Source organism: Thunnus maccoyii, chromosome 3 (assembly GCF_910596095.1).
Source record: "Thunnus maccoyii chromosome 3, fThuMac1.1, whole genome shotgun sequence".
In the NCBI taxonomy this organism is placed as follows: Eukaryota; Metazoa; Chordata; class Actinopteri; order Scombriformes; family Scombridae; genus Thunnus; species Thunnus maccoyii.
Window position 1 is genome coordinate 35,855,871 of NC_056535.1, and position 6,000 is coordinate 35,861,870.

The following is a 6,000-nucleotide window of genomic DNA, read 5'->3' on the forward strand; positions in this document are numbered from 1 at the left end:
GAGGAGTCTGTTTGTATGTATTTTATCCTGAAAACATGAAAAATCAGCAATCATTCCTGACAGTATGTGTATGTGTGTATGAAGAATATTTGCCTTTAGGTGTGTGCAAGTACTGAGAAACTGGGGTAAACATCATGCACTTTGAATGAAGCTGTTTGTGTGTTGTTCTTATATTTACACTGTATAGTGTGTGTGTGTTAAAGTGTGTGTGTGTGTGTGTAATATTCCTCCAAGCAACAGCCGTTTTTGAAGACTGTTTATGTGTATTTGTAGACATACTGGTGAGTTAATGTCTATATCTGAATACATTTTTATTCATGCATGCAGATTGTACATTTCTGTGTGTGTTTGTGACATGTTTCAATAATCACATGACCGTGTAATAAACTATTTTGTTTGTGTGTGTGTGTGTGTGTGTGTGTGTGTGCGCATTTGTGTGTATTTTTTCCTGTGTGATCACATCTGCGGTGCACTTGGATTAATAAATAAGCAGAGGGTGAAAATGTGGTGTGTGTGTGTGTGTGTGTGTGTGTGTGTGTGTGTGTGTGTGTGTGTGTGTGTGTTCCTCCAAGCAACAGCAGTTTTGAAGACAGTTTTATGTGTATTTCCAGACATATGGTAAGTATGTGTGTCTCTCCGAATACATTTTATACATGCCTACAGATTGTAAATTTTAGTGTGTGTGTATATGTGTGTGTTTGTGGTATATTTCAGTAGACAAGTAATAAACAATTTAGTATGTGTGTGTGTGTGTGTGTGTCACGTCTGTGCTGTACTTGGATTAATAAATAAGCAGAGGGTGAAAACAGCTTGTATGTCTGAGAGTGTACTCTCTGTGTGTGTGTGTGTGTGTGTGTGTGTGTGTGTGTGTGTGTGTGTGTGTGTGTGTGTGTGTGCGAGCGAGCATGCCCAGTTCAGGATTTTGCCTCTTGAATAATGCAGGAATGTGTTTGGCAAACATATTAGCTATTCAATCATGTGCTCCAATATGCTTTTTTTTTTCATAATCATACTCACTTAAAAAAAAAAAGGTGCAATATACGACATTCAGCTCCACTAGATGTCACACTAGCACCAGCATCTCAGAGCAAAACAAATACGTTAACTCAATAAAGTTCAGTAAAGATTCTGTTACTGCAGAGAGAGAGTGTGACTTCATTCTCTGCTCAGGACGCCGTTACTCCACCATGTCTTTTCATAGCCATATGTCGTATATCGCACCTTTAAGGACGCTCAGTTTGCAGTTATTATGTTTATGCCGGGGGTCAGTCTGTCTGTCTGTCTTCATACGACACAGACAGACAGCGTAATGTCTCCACTCTTAGTATAAAACAAGGAGACTGTCCTCTCAAGAAAAAACGAAACAACAGGTCATAAAGTCAGTCGCCCAAAAATGACCTTTAGTTAGTTTGCGAGACAGCTGCCATCTAGCGGCCGTGGTTATTATGACCCGCAGCAGTAATGCAGGTCATATATATGAGCGTCACGAGTTAAGATTAGGGGACGAGCGTAACTACGCTCGTCCCCTAATCTTAACTCCGTGGTTATTATTGTAGCCATGACGATGAAAGAAGCAGAAACTTTAACCCACACCACACGCTTCTCTAATCTCAACAAAATTATCATTTTAACCCAAACTATGATCTTCCCCTAAATCTAACCAGACCCGAACCACAGCGTTGAGTGACGGTTTTATAAAACACAGACAGATGATGTCGTCCTGCTGATTACTGCTGATAGAGATGCTGGATTAGAAAACACTCATATGTGTCGTTCTGGAGTCACATGATCAAACCACGTATGAGGAGTTTAATTTGGAGGACTGGTTGAAAACAAGACAAATACATCTGTCTTCTGCTTTGTTTTCTTTTTCATTAACTGTCTTTTTGTTTTGCCTCATTTTTTCCAAGCTGATGATGTTTTTTATAGCTGAACAAATCCCTCCCTTCTTTTCTAGGTTTGAAAGAGCTTAAAGGGGAACTCCAGGTGTTTCTATGTATAAAGCCTTTTGTATCTCCGGATGGAGCTGTATCAAATCTGATAAACTGCCTCAGGTGATGTCACCTGAGTCAGCGTTGGTTGTGGCTGAAGGCTACATGTTTGAAAAGTAAAAAATCTCCCTCACACACACAGTATGCAAAAGATACAAGTTGATATACACAGAATCAACAAAAAAAATGTGATGGAGAGGTGCAAAAAAAAAAAAAAACCCCCAAAGGAGCTTGATCAGAGCTCCAATGCACATAACTAAAGAAGAAGAAAACTGCTCCACCACACGGCTCCAGACTGCCTCTGATCCTGCTCACAACCTGTACCACACCAACACAGTACCAGTCAAAGGTTGTATAATAAATACAGCAGTTTGTGGCTTAAAATAGAGGAAATGGTTACCAATATGACATGATTAATATAGCATGTTAAGCTAACTGGTATTGTTGATAATCAACCTTTGAAGCTGATGTTGCTCCAAGACTGTTTCTCTTCATTGATCTGTCTGTTCTCTGCTGATGAAGAGGTGACTCATTCAGGAAACTCAGATATGAGTAAAATTAGCTCCAGTATTCCCTCGCTGTGGTTGCTGTGGTCCAGTGGTCAAGCCCCAGTGGGAAGTTGAAGAAGTTGAATCATTATCACTGATGGCAGCAGCAGAGGCGGCAACCACTCACTGTCTGAAAGCTCCTTAAAAAGGTGGCTGAACACTCCTTCAGACATGCTTATAAGACGGTGGAAAAGCCCATTGAACCTCCCTCCTCCCCCCCTCCTGCACCTTTCCAACGGCGGATAAGGGGAAGCCGACATTCACAGCCACTTCATGCGGTGATTGTTCAGCTGTGCAGAGGTGAGAGAGGAGTCAGGGCTCCTTTTTTCATTCATGACACAAACTATTTGTGTCACTTTTCATGTGAAGAACAGGAGTGCAACACTATGACTGCCTTCCAGGAGCGAATGAAAAATATGCGCCGTTATCTCCTCCCTCCTCTCTGTAGCAGTCGGCGTTTCACTCCACCTCTGTGTGAAGCTGTTCAGAACAACTATAAAACACTTCTGATTTACGACACAGTTGGACAACATATCACGTTAGATCAATTGGTGCCAATTTTCGGTACGTTGCGGGACTGAGAGTTAGCGCAGTCCCAAAATAAGTTTTAAAAATACACATTTACCAACAGAAGTGTTTCACACAGTGTGACACTGACAGGAGCATCAACCTGCGGATGCAAAGAGACGCGACCAGCCTGCATGGTGGATAGCAGCTAGTTAGCATGACTAGCATTGTTAGCATAGCCATGCTGTGAGATATGTGTAGCCCATAGACTGTATAATAATAATAATAATAATAATAATAATAATAGTAATAATCATTGAAAGACATCACAGCATGGATATAAAGTCACACAGCTGACAGACTGTTAGCCTAGCATGCTAATCCTACATAAACCTATAGATGAGACCATATGTTTACTCTCTGTAATAACAAAGTAGTATGACTTTGTTACTACATATTACTTTATTATTGCAGAGAGTAAAGTACTGAAAAAATGTACTGTTGGGTAGCCCAGCTAGCAGTACCGAATTCCAGGTACTGGTATCGGTTCAAATGTGAACGGTACCCAACCCTGATGCTAACATACTGATGGTTAGCAGGTATATTGTTTACCATGTTCACCATCTTAGTTTAGCATGTTAGCGTGCTAATAGTAGTTAATAAGCACTACAGAAAGTACAGCTGAGGCTGATGGGAATGTCATTAGTTCTGCAGGTATTTGGTCATGAACCAAAGTATTGGACAAGTAAAAGGTTCACCAGATGGAGGCGCTACATGAAAAGTCAGAGGATCAAAGTAATTACAAATCATCCTGAGGGGAACATGAATGTCTGTAGCAAATTTCATGGAAATCCAACCAACAGTTATTGAGATATTTCAATCAAAACCACAAATGTCGACCTCATGGTAGCACGACAGTAAAATGTCTGAGAATCATCAAAGTTATAAGAATTTGTCATCTGGGAACCGTGAACGTTTGAACCAGATTTTGTGCTGCTCCATTGAGCTTTTTCACAGATGAAGTGAAAACTTTTACCTGCTTGTTGTGCCACAAGAAGAAGAAGTCAGAGGATCATTAAAGTTATAACAGTTCATCCTCTCTGCACAAAATTTCATGACAATCCATCCAATAATTGGCACCAGACAAACAAAAACATCAAATCTTATGGAGGACGCTAAAGGAGAAAGTCAGAGGATCACCAAAGGTGCTTGAAATGATGCTTGAAATCAACTCATTTGCTCATTTGACATACTGAAAACAAAGAAGATGAACAAGCAGCTGATGATGTTAGTATCAGTCGATAAGAAGTTGTATGACCAGCAGGAGAGCGACAACACAACGGAAATCATTGATACTTTCAGTGATAGAGCTTATTGGAAAAACAAAACTGCCTGCAAGTCTCAGCTGAGGGCAAAAAACTAAACGACAACCCAGAAACCTGTTTTGTTTGTTTTTCCATTGTCACATTCATCAGTATATTATTATATATTGCTGTCATTAAACAAACCTACACATCTCAAACCTGGAGATTCTGGTCTTCAGGTTTTCATTTCATTCTAATTTAAGCATCTGTTCCTTATACATCTGTAAGAGATCCTCATCTACATGCTCACACATTTTGATTTACTCAGTTTTGCTCTTATTTTCTTCATTTTTCCTCCATCTCATCTCTGCACATCTCCCAAATATTTTTCATTCCTTTACTCCTGCTGTGTATCTGATGTTTCCTGGTGTCAAAACCTCCCGCTGACGTCACGCTTCAAACAGAATTCGGGATGATTTGCACAGTTTCCCCCCAATTCATGCAGAGGCGGGAGGGGGGGGCGGGGGGGGGGGGGGGGGGGGGGGGGGGGACGTGAGCCACAGGCAGGGTTACATGAGAAGAGGCCATTTCTATTTCTGCTGTGTTTTTTTTTTCTTTTAATAAAGAGGATGTAGATTAGGTGTTTTGTTTCTCTGTCAGGCTGTATTCTCCCTTTACATGTCAAAACATTTCCACATTACAGAGCCGAAAACGAAGGTTGTTTTTTTTTCCTTTTTTTTTTAACTTAGATCGAAGCAATGACAGCTTCCTGGTGCTCAGTTTGCTCTGTATCTGTGGGAAACGTTCACAGTAAACATCCAATGTCAATATATATTTGTATTTTTTGTGGGGGGTTTTTTGTTGCTATGGGTCAGTGGGTAGCAACGTCAAACTGTTGCATGGATTGCCATGAAATTTTGCACAATTTTTGACATTCATGTTCCCCAGTGGATGAACCCCACAGACTTATGTGATCCAACATGTCAAAGTTTTCACTTATCTACTCTCTCTCTCTCTGTCTCTCTCTCTCTCTCTCTCTCTCTCTCTATATATATATATATATATATATATATATACATATATATATATATATATACACACACACAGTAGTGTTCAAAAGTTTTAGACACTAAAAGTGGGGATCTTTTAAAAAATGCCATAGTTTTTATTCATCAGTTAACTTGATACAAAGTTGAGTAAACAGCAGAAACCTGAATGTAATCAATATCTGCTGTGAGCAGCTTTGCCTTTAGAACAGCAGCAGTTCTCCTCAGTGTTTCAGGTACTCAGCAGGTCGGTTGTTCCTGCGTCTTCTGTGGATTTTCAGCGTCTCAGCTGCTTCTGTCTCTTCATGTTAATCCCAGACTGACTCCATGATGTTGAGATCAGAGACCATCTGTTGCAGGACTCCTTCTTGTTCTTCTTGTTGCTGAAGATAGATCTTTATGACTCTGGCTGGATGTTGCTGCAGAATACATTTGGGACTGATCAGACGCCTCCCTGATGGTGTTGCTTTACGGATAAAAATCTAAACATCCAAAGTGCCTACAACTTTTCTACTGGAGAAATTTTGTCCAGACGTTCATGGCTCCAAGAGGATGAATCCTGATGATGTTGGTGATTACCTGACTTCTCTTCTCTTGCGTCACT